A 23,848-nucleotide genomic window follows, 5' to 3' on the forward strand; every position below is an offset into this window, starting at 1 on the left:
AACCCCAACTAGCTTCCCTGCTGGCACAATCTGGACAGTGGAGCACCCTGAAGATTAAAGTCACAATCTCTATAGTTAGCCCTGGGGCCCACTTCCCACTTAGCCAGTTACTGGTTGGAACCTCGGGGAAGCCACTTAACTAATTTACCTCTACCTGCATTTTCCCACCTGTAAGAGTACATGTCTCACGTGTTTGGACTACGGTTTTAGTGACATGATGCACACAATGGGCTCTGCAGCTGCCAGCACAGAGTCGGGGCGCTGTCAGAAACTCTTTCAGCTATTAGAGTATCAATCATCTGATCTCGTTTTTATGGGACAAATCTGAAGTCCTCATTCTGGCGTGCCAGGCTGCCATGAGCTGGCACTTGCAAACTTCTCCAGTTCTTTCTCTCAATGTCTTCCCTGGAATACACGCTTACCAACCTTGTCTGCTTGTCGCTGTCCCAGCAGACCTCCTGTGTTCTAGCCCCTAGACCTCTGCACGTGCTGTTGTGCCTGCCTGAGGTGCTCCCCCCTTCACCTCTCTACACAGCAAATCCCTGCTTCCCCTGCGGGTCTCCCTTTCTGAGCCTTCCCTGATATACTGGGACTCTTTCCATTAGGTCATGGTCCTAAACTCACATGGCCCACGCAGGCAGCATAAATAAATGAAGCAGTACACGTTAATACATTAATTAGGGAGTGGTAGAGACTATGGTTAAAAGGGAGAAATTGTTCCCTGGCTAAATGGTCAGCCACTTGTCACTGTTGCCATGGTGGAATGAGGGCTGAGCATAGCCAATCCTTCCACTTTTTCAAATAAGACAGGAATCTGTATTTTTTCATTAAATCTCTAGTTGTTCGTTGTTGGCAACTAAAAACAAAATTTAAATGCTATAACTTTAGAGCAAATAAAAACCCCTGGGGGCCAAATGGCTAACTACCTACAGGCCTCGGCTTTTGGAACACCTTATTCTGGGATTTCCTTACAGGTGCACACCACCATTCTCAAAAATTTAACTTTTCCCTCTAAATGTTTGCACATCTATTTAACCAAAAGACTATGCTCCTTGAGGACAAGGATCAGGTATGGTTATCTTCCCAAAGTGCCCGGCACAGTGGGTAGCTCAAAGAAGCATCTCACTAAATTTCATATCAGTATTTCCCTGGGCCTGGAAGCCAAGGAAGGGTTTGCAGTGAGAGGTCATTCCAGGCAGGTCGAAGGATACAGATGTTCATATTCCAAATGTCCCTATTTCTAGAGAGAGGAAATATTTTGTAGTATTGTTAACCTTAGTCAATATCTGACATCCTGAGAACCCTCTGGAACTCTTCCTAAAACTGCTGCAAAAGGCCACTCCATGGTGAGCAACATTGAAGTCAGCTCTCAAAATGTAAACCTAATCTATAAATCTATTCTGTGTATAAACTTAATCTATACCTGACATGTAAGCAAATATCTAAAAGAATTAATTAAATTTACCTCAAAGAGCCCCAACTCAAATGTTGATGTGACAACATTTTAATTGTGTTGGAAGATGAACATAGACCACATCCTGGACAGAGAACGAAACATGTCTCTAAACCTGTGGTCAAGAAGAAGACAGTAAAGGCTGGGAGTGGTGGATAACTTACAAGAGTCAAAGATAGCAATGGCAATGCATGTTTTAAAAACATTTTTAATGCCCATAATCTTTGGGCCAATAATGCAACGTCTGGGCATTTATTCCAAAGAATAATCATGTACAAATACTTGACTACAAGGATGTTCATTGCAATTCTAATGCTCAAATGTAGGGATGCTGTTATATGAGCAATAACAAGGACTTGTTTTGTGATTATTAATAATAACAGGTGAAATTTACCGAGTCCTGACTTATGTGACAGATAATGTACTGGGAAAATTTAAGATTCATTATATTATGCAAACTTACTGTTGTGCCCATTTTACAGATGAGGGAACTGGGGGTGAAACATAGGGTGTTTCAATAATTTGTCCAAATCACATAACAAACAAGGGTGGGCATTTGAACTCAGTGCTGTTTAATAGTAGAGCTCAAGCTTCTCCCATAAATTGCGCTTCTCCCATAAATACCAGAATATACACAGTAGTTACTGTGCACCCGTCAAAATTATAATGTAGGAGAATATATGGCGATATAGAAAAAAGTATGATGAATTACTCAGTGAAAAAAACATGTTATTAAAAAGTGTCACCTCGCACAGGCATTTGTTAGAGGGAAGTATCAGAATCCCATAGACACTGCTCCATCAGACACAGACATGAGGTAAGGAGACAAGGCCATCACACAAAAATCCCTGCAGGAATTAGTGCCAGGATATAAAGAGTCTCTGCTCCTAGAGCTCTGCTGTCTCTTCCTTTGCTTCTCACTGTCCCCTCTACTCATCTCTTGCAAACTATATTCTCCAGCAAAACTTTAAGTTTCAAAGTACGAATTCTAATCCATGTCAATGTGACATTATAGCTCCAGTTCCATATACTGTCTGACTTAATTCCAAGAAAATAGCAGGTACTATCCCAGATGGGGCCAAGTGTCAATCTCTGTTCCAATCATCTGGGACCATAGAACTGGTTCTAGAAAACAAGTGTCAATCTCTGTTCCAATCATCTGGAACCATGGAACTGGTTCTAGAAAACAGCAAATGGCTTAGAGGAAAGCACTAACCATGTGAGTGGTGATGCTATGTTTTTTGGTATATAAAAACCACAAATATAGAGAAAAAAGATGAAAAGGGCTCATGTTAAGTTATTAGCAATGTTTCTATTTAGAGTGGGGTGTTTTTTTAATTTTTGCTTCTCTACGTGTTCTAAATTTTCTATAGTGGACATATATCACTTTGTACTAAGATGATAAAAAAAAAGGACTGAAGCTAGAGAAGGATTAAAAGTGAATATCCAGAGTGGTAGTATTTGGAGACTAAAGGTCCACGTGAAAAGAAAAGTAATTTTAGTAATGACGGAATGTAGGAAATGCTTACCAAATAAAGGTTAGTATCCGAATAGCAACCCCCACCTGGAAGTCCTTGGATTAGAGCAAGCCTCACCATGAAGATGTCAAGGCTGTATCTAGTGGAGATGCCAGGTATTGTGTGCACTGGGCCCCACTGTCCTGTGACGCTGTGCCGGGCCACTTGTTCCTAGGATAAGACAAGTCAGAGCAGAGAACAAGAGCATGAGTCACTTGAAATATAAAATATGACTTTCAAAGACAAGAGACAGTAGCCACAAAGAAGGAAAATTCACGCAAATACATAGGGGAAATTCACTGGTCTGAAAAATGGCAATGGAGTAGCAAATAAGTAGGGCAGGGTAACAGGAGGTAAGTCTTTTTCATGCACAGAAAGGATAAAGTCATGGCTGAGGGACAAAAAGGGATGGGGAAAAGCTGTAGGACTGTAGCAGAATAATGCAATTGAAAGAAAAGACAGTCAGTGGTACCAAAGGTGAGGCGAGGGAAGAGAAAATAGATAATGAGAAAATAAGTCATGGAGAACATACATATGGGCTTGAATAAAGCCAGCAACACACCCACTCCAGAGTTAGGGAATGGAGCCACTGCCATCCCATTTGCCTTCAGTGTCCTCCAAATGACAAGTGGCCACCGGCCTTCCTAACTGCACTCTGCCTAGGACCTGTATGCATGCAAGTGTTCATCTTGCACCTCACTTGGTACACACTCTTCTATCATCTCACTCACCTGGCAAATGGCTATTTCATTACTTTTCATAGAATACTTAATTGACTTTGATCACTCCTACTAGATTGGAAGCACATGGAGTTTGAGAGGTTGGAGCAGCTGATATCATAACTGGACATTTTATTAATAGCAGTTTAAAGATGTGTCCTCACATCCTTTAATACTCAAAACCCAGAGGAGACGTCTATGTGACCTCCCCTTGAATCTGAGCTGAGCTTAGTGACGGGTGGACCAATAGAGTGTGCGACTTGGCTAGGCCAAAAGGGATGACTCAGTTTCTACCTTGTTCTCTTGGAAGGCTCATCTTTGGAGCCCTGCGTGGCCATGTCAGAAGCACAGGGAAGAGATGCTGGGGGGAAGCTCAGATTCCACGGCATGACCAGGTGCCCAGCCGACAGCCCCGGCTGAGGTTGCGGCAATGGCCAGCGTCGGCCCTCAGGCGTGTGAGCGAGGAAGCCTTAGCGATGACTCCAGCCTCCAGCCTTGGCAGCTCTCAGACCTACCTCATCCTCATCCTCATGAAAAACGGCATGAGAACCACCACCCAGGTGATCCCAGTCAACACTCAAAACCATGACAGATAACAATAAAGTGATTGTTGTGGTTCCAAGTTAATGCATTTTAGGGTTAATAAATGTTAGGGTTTTTAAATTATAGGTTTATCTATTCAGAGACAGATAACTAGACCAAATATTTTGGTTTTCAATAAATATCTACTAACTTTAATTCAATAGCAGATAAAGAAGTCAATATTGTTTCGTGATGTTTCTCTCTTTTTGTCTTATCTTCCATTATTTTCTATTCCTTGGTCAGGCTCTGCTTATATATCCTTCTCTCTGTGTGTCTTTCATTCTCTCCTCCTCCTCCTCTCTCTACAAATCCAGAATTCTCCCCCTTTTAAGGCCAGGGGAGTTGGAGAAGAGAGAGCCAGCCTCCGCTGTGCAGATATCCAGGGCTCTTTCCATATCTATAAAAGGCCTCTGTTTTCTTTCTTCTGGCATAAAGAAACCCAATTTCTTTAAAAAAAAAAAAAAAAAACTGTTCCCATTTCCCTGTTCTTTACTGACTTTATCCCTCGTTCCTGAATGATCTTTGAGTCTTCTGTGTACTTTTTAGGTTGTAAAACTAAGAACAAGATACCCTACCCCGGTGATGATCTTGGCTATAATATCACCCTCATCTGGAAAGCGCTGTTATTTTTGGCCACCTTCAGATCTTCTTGTGGCTGTTCCGCTCATCTGCTCATCTGTTGCAGGAGTTCCAACTCACTTCCCCGGGCAGTACAGGGGGTCTGCAGACAACAGCTGCGTCAGGAGCTTGAGTGGGAAGACAGCGAGCAGGGTGGTCAGAAGAACTGCTGTGAGGAGGCAGCTTCAAATGAGGCAGTGTAGGTGGGAATGCTCGGACACTGTGGCCTGGAGACCCCCTGGCTTGCCTGGCTCAGAGAGGGAGTGACTCATAGAACATAAAACTGAGCAGCTGACCAACCTTGGAGGCTGAGGGGGACACAGAGACTGGACCAGAAATTTTTCCATGCCACCGATGTGGAAGAAAGCCCGTTCCCTCTGTGCTGGCCCTCGGGGGTGGCCTGGGCCACCACCTTGATGTGTCTGCCTGGAACAAGCCTACGCGGGCACCCGTCGACAGATCCATACCCTTGTACAAATGCACAGAATTGTGGATGAGCACGGAGCTGGCTGGCAGAGAAATGAAGATGCCACCCCCAGGAATGACAAGCACGTTGCTAAAAGGACCACGTGCTGCGTTGGCCGGACACACTAGCAGCAGGCAGGGCAATATCATCTCAGGTCAAGGAGAAAGCCCCACGGCCAAAAATAGCCGCCCTTCCCAGTTGCCACAGTGTCTAAAATTATACCATTAAAGATTTGTTCCTGTGCGCACCTCACCTTTATTGGGGGCAGGTCTGGGGAGGACCCACGAAATGTCTTCGCATTAAGGTGCAAAAGGCCTGACAGCTCCAGTGAGCTCTGTGGGGGCGGCAAAGGGGGGAGGTGTTGAAAGGGCAGGAAGGAGGCAGGGGAAGTGCCGAGGAGGGACAGCAAAGGCAACTTCTCTTATTGCAGAGTTTTACCCAGAAGGAGCTTCGCTGGCAGCTACATCATAAAACTGAGGTCTGAGCAATTTGCCAGTAAATTTGAACCATGCATGTAAACAATCCTAATAATTTATTCCTTGAAATGCCTCCTATAATCCATTATTATGCAGAGCTGCACATGCCTCTACTTCAAATTGCCTAAACGGGAAAAAAAAAGTACATTAAAGGGCAATTAAAAAGAATAACAAGAGGCGACGTGAGGAAATGGTATATGCCGATCATGTGGCACGCACAGGGAACTGGAGGGAGCAGGCAGGTCATTTCACCCAAAGTCTCGGTGTGGGGACCAAGGTTGGCTCAGAAATCCAGGCAACGATTCTGTCTTTATATATGGAAGTTTGGTTAGCCTGACCCCGGAAGATTAAGCAGTAAACAAAATAAAAGCGAACAACCATTACTTAAAAGTCACAGCCAGTCCAGTGTATCAACATGCAGTGGCTCCGCCAGATTTCATTTTTAAAGTCCTTAGTAGAGCAGGATTTCAGAAAGGTAAATCCACCCTGCTAAGCCACCTCTGGGGCAGAGAGCCAAGTACCATAGATGCCACCGGTGGGCTTTACGCAGAGGCAGGGATAAACTAGTGAGTGCAAGGAAATATGAAAATGAGGACGGGAGAAAGGAAAGACTGCAAGACCAGAGTGACTAACGCTGACAATGGATTCCCACAAGAATAGCCAATATTGTCACATCATTGGGCAGTTCATAAAGAAATTTCCACATAACTTGACCTTCAATCCTCCGACCCCCAAGAAGGAAGCTCGATTGACTCCCATTTTTATAAAGGAGAACTCTCTGGATGAGAACAATTAGAGAACTTGCCCAAGGCCATACAGCTAGCTGATTAGTTAAGGATAGGGTGGGGTCTTGAAATTAGTATCTAACTCACTAAATCCCCTGCTTTTTCTACTCCAACAGTCTTTGGAGTTATATTAATAGAACACGGGGATTCCAGAAACATTTGTCCTCGGAGTAATTTACTGGGTGATTTGTGTAAGAGGACTTCTCAACTTTGATTCATTCATATACTCAACAAATAATGACTGAGCCTCAACTACTATTGGTCATTGTCCTGGGAGCATTTCACATGGATGACTGCTTGATGGCCAATCACAATTGCCCCTAGTAAGAGAGCCGCTGTCTGACCTTGCCATCCAAAGTGGTCCCGCCATCCTTTCCTGGTCAGTATTGTAATTTTCTCCAAACACTTAATACCACCTGAAACTATGGAATTCATATATGCATTCATTATTTAACTACTTGTCTCCCTCTCTAGAAAATTAGAACCTTCAGAACAAAGACCCGGTCTTATTCTAGGCTGTCTCTCCAAAATTAGAACAGTTCCTGCACATAATAGCAGCTCAATGAATAGTTACCCAACAAATGATATTACATGTCGAAGACAGCGTTTTTCCAGTGCCTAGTATGTGTCCAAAATGGGATGAGATGTTTACATATACAAGATCTGATTGAATCAAAACTATATATGCCAAAATAGAAAATATATGAAGAAGACAGAGATGAAAGTGTGTGGAAAAATTAGAGGTCAATTTGAAATGCCTCTATCCTGCGCCACTTAATGCCAGAACAATGGCTATTTTGTGACATTAAAAGGTAATAAATTTAAAACAAAACAAAAAAAAAAGGAAATGCTTTTTAAAGCAGCGTATAATCTACCTGTGGAATTCAGTGCCACAGGATATTATTGGGGCAAATAGTCTAGCAAGATTCAAGAAAGGATTAGACATTTATATGAATAGGAATAATATTGGCAGTTCCACTAACTAGGTTAAAAAGTTACAAGGCATGTCTGTCCTGGGCTCCAGGACATAACTGTTCACCAGCTGGGGTGAGGAAGGAATTTCCTCCTGCGATAGAGCGCTGCATAATTGGTCAGATGCATGACGGCTCGTATTTTTGCCGTCTCCTGTAACATAGGCAGAGACCACTGCCGAGGGGAAGTTTCTAGAGTAGATAGACCTCTAAATATGGCATTTCCGTCTGCTCCTTGCACACTCCTGAACAGGAGGCAGAGAGTGCACATAAAGTCTTTTGGGATTTGTACCTAAGCATTTTTCATTTCAGAAGACAGAAATGGTAAGGAATAACTTCCCTCTTCCTGAGGTTGAAAATATCACAAGGAATGAAATCATGCCCTGCCTATGATTTTATTAGCAGCACAGCCGATGGTGCCAGGGAGCTGCCTGAGCACTTCCCAAACTTCAGAGCATGGGGGTTCCCATCGAATCTCGCACCAGGGCACCATCTACCCATTTTTCAAGTCCATCTGTCACTATACCTTATGCACATGCGTGGTTTTGAAAGTGCATTTCTGCAGGTTTGGTAAGAAAAGCCACTCATAATGCTGTCCACTCACCTTGAAAAGTTTTTCTCTGTGTTATGGAGTCAAGTACACGGCCAGGCACAATCTTTGATTCCTGGTGATGTACACCATGCTTTTTTTTTCACCTAACATGGAAAATCCAAAAGGCAGTTGTTAGCCAGGCATGCAAATACGAGCATCAATAATAACAAGGTATCATATTAACGAAAATATTGACACTGAATTATTCATTATGCTTACTTACTTTATAGTCCTCCTCATATGTTGGTAGACAACATTAAAGAAACTATGCTTAATCAATGGTTAAGCTATTACAGAAAGGACCTCTCTCAAACTGTGCTGTAAAGAACATTCTGCAAGTCAAAACAGGAAGGGAAATTTTAATTAAAATCTTCAAATCAGCAATAAACTTAAAAGATTTCAAAGATCTTTCAATAAAAAGATACACAGCAAAATGTACAAATGTTAATATATGTGTTTTTCTGAAGAGAAAGAGCGCTCATAGATCCCATTAGTATCTTCAGATATGTTCTTGAACAAAATAAGTTAAGAAACACTGGTCTAGGCTTCAGTCCAAAAGAAAATCCTCAAATAAATTTGGACAAAGTCCTCTGCAACTACATGTAAGACTTATTCCTTTGGACCTTCCTTATACTGGCAGAATAGTATGAATTAGAGTCTCTTCGTAAAAGATTATTCAAATAGTGCCTAATTCCCATCAAGAGAAAAGACTTTTAAACATTTAAGTGTTGCTCCAAAGAGCTGCCTGTCATTTTATTATTAACTGGTTACAAAAAAGCCATTTTAAGTTTGGCTTTTTTCTCTCAGTCTAAGCTTTCCTATTTACTTTCTCATGTGGTTTTTATAAGAGTAGAACTTGGCAGATTTTTGTTTGTTGGTGTGGGGTTTTTTGTTGTTGTTGTTTGGTTGTTGGTGTTTGTTTTATACTTACAATTAACCATATATTATAAGGACTTACAAATTAGTATAAATTAAGAGTACAAGCTCTGAAGACTACCAGAACAGAGTTGAAATCTCATAATAGCAGTATAACTTCTGATAAACCAATTAACCTTTCTTCACCTCTCTTTTCTCATCTGTAAAATGGAGATATAATAATATCTACCCCCCATAGTCTGTGCACAGATTAAATGAGACGATGCCTATAAAACATTTGGCAGAGTGCCTACCACATATTAAGTAGACAATAAATGTTACCTATTAATATGATTATGCATATCTTGCCTATATATTTGTAAACATTAGGAATGTGTATCCTATTTCCTTATGACCACACAGTACTCATAAATTTTTATGGCCCTTGATACACACTGCAAATGAGTTTCCAAAAAAATTTTGCCGATATGAGAGTGTCAAGTTTTGCTGCCCTTTGGTAAATAATGGGAATTGCTATTAACCAGGAATAAAAGAAAAAAGAAAACAAAAATAATTTAAAAAGGAGGCAAGGAAAAAAAAGGAAAAGGGAAATTTTTAAAAAAATTTTAAATGTGCTTCTGGATGCAGAAAAAAAAATCTGTGAATGGTGTAAATTTCCATTCCTTCAACATCAACCAAACATTTTTTCAAAGTGTTGTACTGTACCTCCCAGAAAGAGCTCATCCTACGTCACACACCTGGTAGTTTTCTGGCTGAGTGAAGTCACAGAGGGAACGAGCGGTTTCCTGGGTTTCTGCCAGATGTCCAGCGGTCCCATGAAGGCCAGAGATTTAACTGCCTGTCACCAGGGTGAAGATGATGCATACAGGACCATTTCCCGGGGGAACTGGGACCTGAGGCCAAAATACAAATGTTTTCTTGCAAGGTGGAATAAGGCAGAATGACACAGCCCACATGTGACCACAAGTCACGGAAGGTGTAACTCGAGGAGGCAAATCACCTAAGCTCGGAAAGGGATAATCCGTGGAGGAGCAGTTGGTTTGTGCAGCTTTCCAAGAGACCTAAATAATACCTGGTTTTGTGGGAAGAGGAAAAAAAAAAAAAAGAAAGAAAAAAAAAGAGAGAGAGAGCAAGAAAGAGCTTTGGCCTTTGGTTGTGGATTTACTGCATGTGAGAGGGGAGAGTGACAATGCTGAAATGGAAATTTTCTATCTCAAGGGGACCAAATGGAGGCTTTTCCTCACCCTTTCCCCACCAATGTCCCACTAGTCCCTTCCTTCTTTATCGTGAAGCAAGTCCCGAAGAGGCCTGAAAATTTATTTGAAATCCACATGGGCATTGTTCTAATAAGAAAATTTCTGACCTCTCTGTTTATCCATGCAAAACTTTCTGATGAGAACCCTCTTCTAAGTGAGTACGACGTATAAGGCAGATTTGACTATTTCTCCTAGCTCAGTCACAATGGAGTACTCACATAAAAGACTCAAAATCATAGTTGGGTTCTTTTGCCATTCGTGGATAGTGTAGCACTATCTGCTAAGTCTCAAATCTGGTGCTGGCTAAGAAGGTTGAGGGGACCATTGGCACGGCAGCAGTCCTGGCTCCATCCACAAGCCCCTCATGGCTTACTACCTGGGTGCCCCCATGCAAGCACCTAACTTTGCAGACTTCTGCCACCTAATCTATTAAATGGAGACAATAACACCTGCCTTGCAGAGTTATTGTAAGGGGAGCGCCCGCTCCTGGTACATAGGAGATTCTATTAAATACGAACACATATGTGTGCGTGTATGCACATATACGTGTTCTCGAGTTTTTGAAAATCAATAACTCTTCTCCATCTTTATAGCTCGCAAGTGATTTTTTGAAGAGTCAATCAAGAAAGGAAGGAAAGAAACAGATTTTCCTCTCCAACAGGGAAAAGCAATTAAACGTCAAATATTAACTGTTCCAGGGAGTAAATTTTTTTAATGGGATAAAGGCTTGGCCATTATAGACCTCCAATATGTAATTTCTAAGAAAGGACCAGGTAATATATTTTTTTAAATTAAGTGGAAGATAAAATGCTAGAACCAGTGAATCCATTCAGAAAGCACTTTTTTATCCATTTTCAGTAGCTTCCCAATTGCATCATGCCTTTTAAGAGGCCCAATTTGTTTAACAGCATTTTATTTTAAACCTTCACTTGTGAAAAGCATTGATTTATGATAGGGCTGATTAAAGCAATGGTGTCTTAACCAATAATGATTTCAATTATAGGACTTTCACCAATGTGCATTATTCTGATTTGCTCTCCATTCTTTCCACATTTTTATTCACTAAGGAAGGGGTAAGGGTAGGTGATGTAATTTTGAAAAGTCCCTGGACAAATTTAGTATCAGAAAGGAATGTATAGACAGATGGACTGATGTACCTTTTTTGATTATGTGAATGTATTGCATTTTAATATGCTCTGACAAACTCTTGAACAGCTCCCCAATGAGCTCCTACCCAGTATCATTAGGGTTATTTAGTGCTTGAATCCTGCTCAATTCCCTCTGGAGCCACACTGAGGTGGTAGGAATGTGCACACTCCAAATTCACTCCAAGCCCAATACTTACAATCTCCCCATCTCTTTTCCTGGGGCTGGAGAAAACAATTAAGCTCACACCTAGATCTTTAACTCATTCAAATCCAACAGCAACAAAATGTACACCAAATAGCCTCTCCTAATCCTGCGGGCCTATCCTGTAGACAAGCCTGGAAAATAAGAAAGTGAAACCTGGAGTCAGATGCAAGAGAGTTCAGTCCGTCTAACCAACTGAGAATGCGACCTAACATGGGGGCCCAATCTACCCTGTTTATTAATAACAGCGGTGGCCTGTGAAGGAATCCTATCTAACGGGGACAATTACTCCCAGGCCCCTGACTAAGTGTCACTGTGTGCAGCTCTGAACCAAACAGCACCATGACTTCAGATACTACAAAAAGAATCCAGAAATCCATATTGTTATGCGAAGTTGAAGCTTCTCAGGTTTTAAAGAGCACACACATCCTGGCCAAAGTTAGCCTGCCGGCTGCCTCTGCCATGCTTCCTAGTTGGTGCAGGACTGGCTAATCAATCTAGTTATTAGAGATAAGACAGGCCACAACACGGCACTATGCTCTGCAAGAACCTTTTTAAAAAATTACCAAGCCGGGCATGGTGGTGCATGCCTGTAGTCCCAGCTACCCGGGAGGCTGAGGCAGAAGGATCGCTCGAGCCCAGGAGTTTGAGGTTGCTGTGAGCTAGGCTGACGCCACGGCACTCACTCTAGCCTGGGCAACAAAGCGAGACTCTGTCTCAAAAAAAAATAAATAAATAAATAAATAAATAAATAAATAAATAAATAAAAATAAAAAATTACCAGAGTGTTCTAATTCTGCAATTTCATAAACATTTAATGGGAATCTATTATGTACTAAGAAACACATGCCTGCAAACACAAAAAAAGAACAATTCTTCTTATCTACCTGCAAGGGGATGACAGTCTAACATTCATATAGATGAACTATGAAGGATTTCAGGTTTAAATAACTAAGGACCAATGCAATCTAACATTGAGGCTCAATTTATCACATTTATTTTTAGGTAAGAACCTCCTTTGCTACCCTTCAGGTAAATTAGTTTGTCCCTATGCTCTCCTCTGAAGCTCCGTTTTAATTTGAGAACTAGTCCTGTGAATACCAACGTCCATGTAGGATACATTCCCCTTAAAATCCCCAACAGCAATTGGAAGGGAAAATTCCAATCACATCTTGATAGAATTTTTCTCCCTCAAATCAACTTTACAGATTTCTTAATTAGGCGCTGATATTAACTGAGCCCTCCCATGATTTAAACCTAGCATGTAATCCCAGCTATTCTATGATGCTGTAGCTTTTATGAGAGCTGACCAGCAAATGCTTTATGTATTAATCTCTCTGGAAAAAAAATCACTTTAATAATTTTTTTAAAACTTTTTTGGGGAGATCAGAAGTCCCAAGATGTAAATGAAAACATTCAGGTCCAGCCATTAGAATTTGTGGTTTAGCGCTTGAAAAAAATCAGGTACCAAATTGCTTTGCAGAAGAAAATAAGATCAAAGTTAAGATTTTCTCTTTTCTTAAACTTTGTGATTATTTCTCAGACTCCTTTTTGAAATGCCTTAAAAGGATTTCCATTGAAACGTACCTGGGCTTTTTCTCTCTTCCTTTTAAATATGGATTGTTGTCCACTACCTTCTCTGATGGCGCTGCATGAAGGAAAACCTCTCACACACCGCCCCCGTGGGCAGTATACGGAAAGCAGGTGGTTAACTGTGCTAAGAACTTGGCATTGAACTGATTTAAACACAGCATTAGCTACAGTCTGCACCTTAATAACAGGCAATTACTGGAGACCTTATTTCTTTATTTGCATAAAATTCCCAGCCAAACTTTAGCATAGGGTTCCCCTTTCCTCTTCTCTTTCTCAGCCCCTCCCACAGCAGCCTCGTGAACTTCTTCCCCGTGAGCATGGAGTCACAAGTCACACGCTCTACCTGCTCGGGGTACTAGACGTTGTAGGACATCTGAACCTTCTTATTCGCTTTACAGGGCTGGCGATTCTCAGAAGGTCATTGACTTTCTTAGTTAGAAGCTACTTTGGCGATTCTTCTCCGAACCCTTTGTGCCACAAAAGAAAGAGAAAAGACAGAGAGAAATTAAGTGACTTGCACCCAGAGTCACACAGCAGTTCCTATGGCTTTGTGGTGTAATGTGCACGCCACTTCCTCTCACTAGAGTTTTACACAGGCTTCACAAGAAAGCACCAATTTATTACAAAAGTACTAATGGGCTCCCTTTCTGAGGCAAGTATCATGCCCATCTTCAGGGACTCAACAGTGAACAAGGAACATTCTAATCCCGGTCCCATCCTGAGCTGCTGCTCCTTCTTCCTCACTGAATCGCTGCTCAGAGCCTCCCAGACTGCACATCATACAAGCAGATGTGAGAGGAACCTTAGAGCTTGGCCCCCCCAACTCCTCCTGCCCATTTTACAGTGGGGAACATTGAGGCCCCCAGAGACCTTAGAAGCAAGTTCGTGTTAGAAGCAGGTCCAGAATCCATGACGCTGACTGCTGAGTAAAGTTCTTTCCCCTTCACCACATTCAGCTAATTCAGAATGCGTCTAACATGAAGGCCCAATGCATCACATTAATCACAAACATTTCCTTTGTTACCCCTCAGGTAAGTTTGCTTGTCAACAAGGTCTGGTTTCAAACTCCATTTTAATTTCAGACCTAGTTCTTTAAATACCAAATTCCACATAGGATATATTCACATTAAAATCCCCAACAGCAATTGGACAACGGTCCCTGAGACCCAGAGTTTAGCCACCTGTGCAATAAAACTGCAGTGACCAGCACATTATGCAGGGCAATAGCACACACTCATACCTCTGACATATTCAGGGCAAATCCAGAAAACTGGTGAGATAAGCTTACGTCAGCAGAAACACTAGGATTAGTATTTGGACCATCATCATCATGGAATGTTTAGGCTCACCACAGATATATTTAAAATACTAGCTACAGTTTATATGTATTTTCAATGACCTTGTAATTCAATAGTGTTCAATAATCTTAGCCAAAACTATAAATGGTTGCTGGACCTATTAAAGAAGTAAGTTAGATCTTCTATTTTTTTTTTTTTTTTTTTTCAAATGTGGTCTTCCAGGGAGCTGCCTCTGGACATAACTACAGAAAATTAACACAATAAGTAAAGCATTATAGAACAGCTATTAACTGATTACGCTAATAAAAACCAAATGGGGGCCTTAATTCTGCCCCTCTGGGAAAGCAGGACAGATAAAATAAACAACAGGAAAAAAAATGGAATAAAGGATAATTGATTTTAAACAATAATAATACGGATAACTCCTATTTCATAAAAAAAAAATACAAATCTCCATCTTTATTTTGGGAACGATAAAAAGAAAATTCTTGTTCTGCCTCGTTAAGATCTAAGTTGGATACTAAGTGGGTGTTTTCCAAGCTAACAAACTGGAAAAGTTAAGGGGTGCTAACATGGAGGTGCTTAAATGCCAGGCGCATGGCTGCAATGACTAAATTTACCATATTATCAAAATTAGGGGCCCTTTTTGTCCCCCTCAGAGGAAGACAGAATCTAAACATTCCCAGCTCATGGGCCATCAGGGTGGGACGGGAAGTGGAGTCCAATAAACTCAGCAGTCAAGGCAAAAGCCAAGCCAGACAGAGAAGAGAAAAGAAGACTAAGAGTTTCCACTACACTGGGCAGAGTCTTGGGGGGCCTCTAAACCACACTCCAAATACTGCACTGCCTGTTGGCTAAATCCTACAATTCTTGAGTATGCTTAGGGTTAGCTCTATGTAGAAATTCATAGCAGAGAAGAGTTCTCTCTTTCCATTTATTATATATAATATGGCCCGTGTTCCTCCTGGCTTCGAACCTAGCCAGGACCTAACAGTTGCTCTTGGTAAGTGCCTGCTAGGTGCCAAGTCAGACTAGATGCTTTGTAGACATTGTCAGTAATTCTTACATTATTGCTGCAAGGTAAAGATGCTCAATTTAGAGTTGAAGAAATGGAGGCTCAGGGAGACACAGAGGCACTCAGCAACCTGGGCACTCAGCACCCTGCCTCCCACAGGGTAACCCAGCACTCTTACTAACTGTTGCTGTAATTGTTTTCCCTCCGTCTATTTCCACATATTGTTCTAACCAGTCTCACCCATGGAACCAATCCTTTTTGCATGGCATATGCAAAATCCCAGGTTATTTTTACTTTTCCCTGGAAAAAAGTCAGCAAATTCAAATGCAAAGATCAAGTCTATGAGAGAAAATAGTTTAGCATTTTCTTAAAATGGGGAAATTAAAACTCTTATGCAAGATACTAACTTTTATGGTAGCAGAAAATAACGTGGTAATTGCATTTAATTTACTGAAGGGTAGTTCAGATTTTTAATTGACCTGAAAACTAAAGGAGAGTTCTACAGTGAACCATGGATGGTCAGACTCAAGAAGAAGCATCAATAGATGCATGATGGGACTCTGTATAGCGTTAGAACACCCTTTCAGATAAAAAGGGTAAGACTTATTCAGCACTGGGCACAGAGGGCTAGGAGACATACAACAGGACTAAAGAACAGAAGGTTCAGGAAGGCAGATTGGAAGTTGAAGTCAAAAATACATCGAAAAAAGCCAGAGCTCATCAAGAATACAATGTATTCAGGTCATCATTCTTAGCAGTGAAATATTGGAAGCCTTCCTAATGAAGAATATTTTTAAATGATTTGGAAGTTGTAGTCTTTTATATTAAGACAGGAAAAATAAAGAAATTACATAATTTTGAGAAAGAGACAGAATAATCATTATTTGCAAATGATAACCTTATCTATCTAGATGACTCAAAAGAACCATATTAGTAAATTATTTGGATAAGAAACCAAAAAAGTGGCAAATACAAAATAAAAATGCATAAATAAATAACATTTCTCAGCAAAGTCATAAAATGGAATACAGAAATTGCATGCACAATAGCATGGAATAAATTTGAGACCGTATTGAAAAACTACATGATGAAACTACAACTTTTCATAAGTTCATATGAAAAGATAAATGAAAAGGCATAGTTTATTTCTACATAAGAAAACCCAATATTAAAAGACCTCAAATTCCCACACATTAATGTATAGTTTGCATTATCTTACATGCTGAACTTGATGAGTTCTTATGGAATAAAAAAATAGGAAGTATCACCAGAAAACTAATCTTAAAGAGGAAGAATTTACATTGCTGGATATGAAAGTCTATTCTTAAATGACAATACTAAAAAGGGAGAGTTTTATAAAAGTGATGGAGACAAAAAGATAATGAAATAAAGTGTAAAAACACAGAAATAGGCCCAATAACATACATTAAGATCAGTAAGGGAAAGAAGTTTTATTAAATAGACCTCCACATGGACCAAAATAAATTCCAAATAAATAAAAGATTTAAATGTTTTTTTAAAAAAGAACCACAAAAACATGAAAAGACAATACAGGTTAATACTGATCTCAGTCATAGCTGTGCAAAGTCTTTTTAAACATAAAAGCTGACGAAGAAAGAATAAATTTAGGAAAATATTTATGTACTTAAATTCATAAACATATACATTTTAAAAATTCATTAACAATTAAAAACCAAATGACAAAATGGAGAAAGTGTTTGCAATATGTGATGGTGAAAGGGTTAATAAACTTATCACATAAAGAAGTTTTATAATTTAATAGAAAAATCAATGAACATCTCCATAGAACCACAGGACAAAAGTTAAATAAATAAAAATAAAAACAAACAGGCACGATACATACACATAGAACAAAACACATAGTCAAGAAATGTGAAGAAAGTGAGCATTACAGACAATCAAAAGAAAACTAATCACAATAGGATACTAATTCTTACCTTATTTTGGGACAAGTTAATGATGGCTTCTGAAATCTGCATTCTCATTCACTACGAATGAGAATACAAATTGGCAAAAATATTTTGGAGGACAACTCTGAAAAATGTAGCCAAAAGCAAAAACAAAAACAAAAAAAAGACTTGGACCCAGGATTTTCATGGACAGTGGTTTATCCAGAGGAAACGCAGATATGCACAAAGTTTTTTTAAAGGCTAAAAGTTACAAAAGACATAAATATCTAACAAAAGGTCAAATGAATTACAGTCCCTACAAATAAGGAAATACAATGCAGGCATAAAAATCATGTTTTGGAATAGTTTTAACACCCTGAGCAAATATTAATGATTACTACATCTTGTCAAATGGGAAAGGCAGTTTACAAAATAGTGGACTACAGCAGGGCCTCTATTTAACTTTCCAAACACACAAGTGAACGTGAGTTAAAATGTAGTGGGAAGACATTAGAAAATGTATATTGAAGTGTTGACGATGATTATACTTAAGCAGTGGGATCAGAGGCAATTTTTTTTTACGTTTTCATGCTTTTCCAGAATTTCCAAATGTCCTACAACGGCCATATATTCTCTTTTGCAACAGAGAGAATATTTCCTTGTGTTTTTTCAGTCCTAGTTTGCTGGAAGTGTTGCAGGCGTCAGGTGCGCCACCCGGGGAGAAGGCCACAGGAGAAAAGGGGACCTGGGCCACTTGAGCCTGTGAGTCTACGCCTTCACCTTATTCCAGCTTTTTTTGTCTTCTTCTTTTTTATCTGCTCTCTGAAAGTTCGCAGCTCCCAACACCGTTTTATTTGTTCCTCCTGTGAGTGACAGACCAGAGTGTCCCAAGAATACTTAATGTATTTTGTGTCAGGGGCCTGTGGGTCAGTAAGGTTATTAATAAACATCGCCTCTTGTTCTAATTTAGGTCCCTCCTCTCCTTCCTGCCTCTCCTCCTGCCCTGCTTTTCCTTTCGCTTCTCTTTCTGTCTGGCCCTTTTCCCCTTCTCCCTGCCATAAAGGATTCGGCCTTCATTTTAGCTCCACTTCTGGCACTTTTCCCGTAACGCGTTTTTGACGTTGTTGTTGGTCCTGTTAAGTTTTCACGGGGAATTTAATTTTGGAGGAAATGCTTAGTGTCCTAAATCAATTGGATGCAGGCTGATGCGGTACTAGCATCTGACAGGCATGGGAGGCTGGAGGGATAAGTAAAATCGAGGCAAAATGCGGATGAGCAGGGGGAGCACCTGTTTTTTAAAAAGAATCTCTGTTAGACAAGATTCACTGACCACAAAATTAGCCAGCACTTGACAGGCCAGCATGATCAGCCCTGCATAAAAGGAAGCAGGGTTGGCAGGCAGAAGGCAGATTTGAATTTTATTCTTTTTCTATTATCTTTGATAAGACAAAAAGAATTTAAAGAGTACATCGTGTATAGTTAGATACATGTATATCAATTTTATCTTCCATTTAGAGCTGGATTTACCACTTAAACTTATGTTTAGAATAAGCCTTATATTATTTTTGCTGATTTTATTACTCAAATAGGATTGGCTACATCACCATCACCGCTACCAAATCCTCTCTCAGACACACTCTTCAAAGCCCCTGGAATTCTGCACAAATACTTTTCAATATTTTTTTTTACTTCCAACATTTTCTAACTGCAACTTCAAACCAGAGATGACTTTGTGAACTGAAAAAGTTAACTCCCCTCTGACACATGCACAAAAAAAAGCTACATGTGCTCTTTCAAAATTTACTAAACTTCAGTTGTTACTTTCTTCTGAAAAACACAATATTGCAACTCCTATCTGAGCTCTAAGGAAGCTGTGTGCGCCAATGGGAGTTTACTTAACAAAAATAAAGCAATATTTTCATATGGGAAAACAGGTAAAAAGAAAAGCACAGTTCTGTGTTGAATTATTCATACTTTTCAAATTAACCTATTGCACTTTTTCATATTCAAGAAACTGTTATTTTTTTTTAATGTGATCTAGACTAGCTTTCTTAGACTGAATGGAAGTCTTTTAAAGTGACATAATTTTTTCTTTCTTTTTTTTTTTTTTTTTTTTTTTTGAGACAGGGTCTCACTCTGCTGCCCAGGCTAGCTCACAGGAACCTCAAACTTGTGAGTTCAAGCAATCTTTCTGCCTCAGCCTCCCGAGTAGCTGGGACTACAGGCATGTGCCACCATGCCCGGCTAATTTTATCTATATATTTTTAGTTGGCCAATTAATTTCTTTCTATTTTTAGTAGAGCTGGGGTCTCGCTCTTACTCAGGCTGGTTTTGAACTTCTGACCTTGAGGCATTCTCACGCCTAGGCCTCCCAGAGTGCTAGGATTATAGGTGTGAGCCACTGCGACCAGCCATAAAGTGACATAATTTTTTAACATGTGATTAATTTGACTCCAAACTTGGGTCCTCATATTGTGAACTATTAAAAAAAAAATGAAAAAATGACAAAGCAACTAAATTTATTAAGAAAAAAGATAGTTTTCTATATCTAAGTTTATTATCATGAAACATACTAGTTTTAGAGAATTGACAGAATTGCACCTGATTTATTGGTCTTTCCCAAAGTGAAAATCAAAATCTACGTAAACTTTGGTGAATTATGGATTCAACTTCTTAATGGTCACTCCTAAACACTGTACCTTCACAGTCAGAGAGGCAGGGATCCTAAACTCAGCTAAAATCTCCACCGGAAATAGTCATTAATCAGATTTAACCGAATGTCTAATTTGGTTCCTTGCGTACTCTTTACTTTTTCATTTTTCTTTTAAATAAATCATTCTTATCTGCTCTAAACCAATAATCAAAGGATGAGTATAGCTTTTAATGTCTTCTGTTAAATATGTGGTCATTTATTATTCATGGAATAATATTTAATTAAGTTATTTTTAAAATGCAATGTTTTTCTCAATATACATAGGCTTGCACAAACATTAGTTTGTTAGGACTTGGTGGGGAAGAAAAGGGAGAGAAGAAGAATGAAGCTTTTATTGAGTGCCTACTAACTACATACACCGCAACAGTTGCAAACATTCATTCATTGGCGCCTGTGTGCCGTGCTAAGTGCTTTCACACGTCTTTTCTGATGCTGTTTCCACAGCATCACTGTGAAGTTATTGTTTTAACCTCAGAATACAGATGAGAAAAATGTTATAGTTGTTAAGGAAGGGCAAGCACAGTGGCTCACACCTATAATCCTAGCACTCTGGGAGGCTGAGGCGGGAGGATCACTTGAGCTCAGGAGTTCAAGACCAGCCTGAGCAAGAGTGAGACCCTGTCTCTACTAAAAATAGAAAAACTAGCCAGGCATTGTGGTATGAGCCTGTAGTCCCATCTACTCAGGAGGCTGAGGCAGGAGGATCGCTTGAGCCCAGGAGTTTGAGGTTGCTGTGAACTAGGCTGACGCCACTGTACTCTACTTAGAGCAACAGAGTAAGACTTTGTCTCCAAAAAAAAACACACACACACACACACACAACAAATGTTAAGGAACATGCCCAACCAAGACATAACAATTAGTGCGGCAAGAAGCAGGGATTCAAACCCAGCCTCTGCTTGCCGAACTCTAGCACTTTTGGTGATTATGAATAGACTTCATTGTTTACAACTGGTGGGGCCGTGACTCTGAGAAGGATGAGAAGGAGGGATTAAATCCTGATGTTTTCTGCGACCAGAGCTTGAGGTCAGTAACACCTGATCACTTAGAAGATAGGACTTGAGGATGTCTTTGGGGCCAAAAAAGACCTCCCAAAGAATCACATGAGTTAACATGTTGGAAAACACTACAGAAAATCTAATATAGCAATAATCATATTAGCATGACAGCATATATGTTATATATTATAATACTCATAGAAATGTGTGGTTCTACCCAAACACACTAGTGACTTTCAAAAGCCGAGCATCTTTGTGCCCTTGTGTTATGTATTTGAAATTTTCTGTATTTAAAGGTCACTGGTTCCAAGATGTTCCTTTAAATTTTGATAAATAAATGTTCTGAAGATCATCTACGGGGAATTTTCCCCCTCACATAATAAGGCTGGATGCAAAGCACGGTTTTCTGCCCTGTAGCAGGCTTTTTTTTTTTTTTTTAATGCCCACTCTGTTTCAGCTGCTTCCAAGTCCCAGCCTGGGACCCACAGGTTGTGGGACAAGGATAAAGAGTGTGGTGGGTATCAGGCTACAGTTCTTACCGCTCAAGGGATACGATTTCTTATGAAAACTGGCAGCTTTTTTGTTCTTCCTCAGCCTTTTTAACACACAGCCAGGTCTCTCTGTTCAGCTGCACCCGCTGTGGTTGTGACTGTACCGGGCTAAATTTATGCCGCTGACAACTGCCATTGAAGTGTCTCCGTGGCACAGTCAGTGGGAGTTGTGTGTATATAAGCACCAGCAGACCTTGGCCCGCTGAGTGTAATAGCATATCTGCCTTGGGAGATTATGGGTATGATATGGGCAATGCGTAATGGATAGGGCAGTCTGTGTACAAATTTCAAATGACTTGCTACACCCCTTAAGGATGGTGGCTGTCAAAAGTATTAGCACATTACACACACAACAACCACGGATCATATTACCCGTGGCCCCTGCTCCTACAGAATGGCTCCTCCCACGTCTCGCAGTAGGTAATTGCTTCAGGGTTAGCTATTGAACACATACAAAGGAGAAAACACTGGTGGATTTTACTCTTTGAGCTCGACTGTATTAATATAGAAAGAGGAAAATACCATCCGCGTTTAAATGAGCATGGACGGAAGTTCAAAGGGAATTACGTGTAAAAGATATCTCTGGAAGATTTAAATTTTCAGCCTGATGAGAACTTGTTTTAACATACTGAAGCCAAACCAAGGGGAGCATTATGTGGTTATGCACTTAAATCAAGACGTGCCCTGGGGTCGGCGCTTCGTTTCTGTTGTTTATGGAAAGGTAGGGAGATGCAGAAAGTTCCACACAGAGGCTGATGTTTTGAAACACTTATTTTTTAGCATCTGTTTTTGAATGAGTCAGCCTATGGCCTGGGAATCTACAAAAGTTTAAACAAAATGAAGATCAGACTAAGAAACACTAGCATTCTTTGGTTAAGCTCCTTTTTATGCTAAAAATAGACAGCCTCCCCTGTCAGTCGGGTGCAAGCACAAACTAAGCAGAATGTGTTCTGTTCTGAGTGGAGACTGGACTTAAGTGTGTGATGTTTCTAGTCTTCCATGCTGAACAGAAGCAGGATGGATTAGCATCAATAAAGACACTGGTGTTATCACCGTTCACAGAGAGATTAGCAGTAAAATAGCTCCCATGAAGACGATCTGAGGTTGAATGCACACAACTTCTCTTTCCATGGTCAGGACCTCTTTTTTATAATAATATTGAAAATCCATTAGCATTAGAAACCATAGCATTGATTATATTATTTGCTTACATCCAGTGTCCTGAACACTATGGAAACTCGTTCACCCATATTGTCAACATATTAGGATCAGATATATTCCAGGCACAGTGCTAGTCTCTGGAGATGACAGCTATAAACAGGACACTGTCCCCATCCTTAGGGATCTTGTCTCAATTTATTTTACCTTTATAATAAATAGTGCATGCTCTGTGTCAGGCATTAGTCTAAGCGCTTTGTATATACTAACTCATTTAATCACCAATCATATGCAATATTTACGTTATTGTTATTACGTTATTGAGGAAACTGAGGCTCAGATAAATTAACAGGCCCAAGGCCATACACCTGGTATATTGGCAGACCCAGTATTTAAACCCAGGCAAATCTAGTTCCAGAGACCTTGCTATTAACCACTACTTATGAGTTAATTGGGGAAATAAACATGCAACTATTTTCAATATAATCACTAGTGACCTTGAAGACCCTTGAAACTCCAGAAACCCTGGCATCTGCAATATTTAGTTCAATGATTGAGCAAAACTTTTTTAAAAAGGAAAAAAAAAGCCATAGTCCATTTGTAAAGGAACAGAAGATGAGAGAGACAGACTCTAAAAGCTACCAAAAGGCCAAGACAAAATGAAATTTAATGGGGATAAATGTGAGAGGTTCTTAAATGCAATAAATCCTCCGTACAAGCCCCAAATGATTGAGCTCCAGGGTATGGGGGCTCTTCCTTGACGAGGGGCTCTATTTAAAGCCAGTCACATGACAGGGTGAGCAGATGCTGTCCTCACTGGTCATGTAATTTCTGAGCATTTTGTTTTGAGACACTTCTTAAGAGACTCTGGCAAACCAAGGCCAACTCGGGAAAGCAAAACCTCTTTGAGTCCATGGGGAACTGGGAACTTTAGCCAGTAAAACAAAAAGC

General features: G+C 40.2%; 1 long non-coding RNA gene across 1 annotated transcript in view; it reads right to left on the reverse strand.

The window, feature by feature from the left end:
• Positions 1 to 23,848, reverse strand: part of LOC105871252 (uncharacterized) — a 107,327-nt gene that overhangs the window by 62,992 nt on the left and 20,487 nt on the right. Inside the window, exons 3-7 of the long non-coding RNA XR_012920086.1 lie at positions 9,793 to 9,948; positions 8,403 to 8,511; positions 8,192 to 8,283; positions 4,847 to 5,017; positions 3,049 to 3,141 (exon numbers count right to left, since the gene is read on the reverse strand). This is a non-coding gene — a long non-coding RNA (uncharacterized LOC105871252). The remainder of the gene's footprint in view (positions 1 to 3,048; positions 3,142 to 4,846; positions 5,018 to 8,191; positions 8,284 to 8,402; positions 8,512 to 9,792; positions 9,949 to 23,848) is intronic.

This window comes from Microcebus murinus, chromosome 7 (genome assembly GCF_040939455.1).
Source record: "Microcebus murinus isolate Inina chromosome 7, M.murinus_Inina_mat1.0, whole genome shotgun sequence".
Lineage (NCBI taxonomy): Eukaryota > Metazoa > Chordata > Mammalia > Primates > Cheirogaleidae > Microcebus > Microcebus murinus.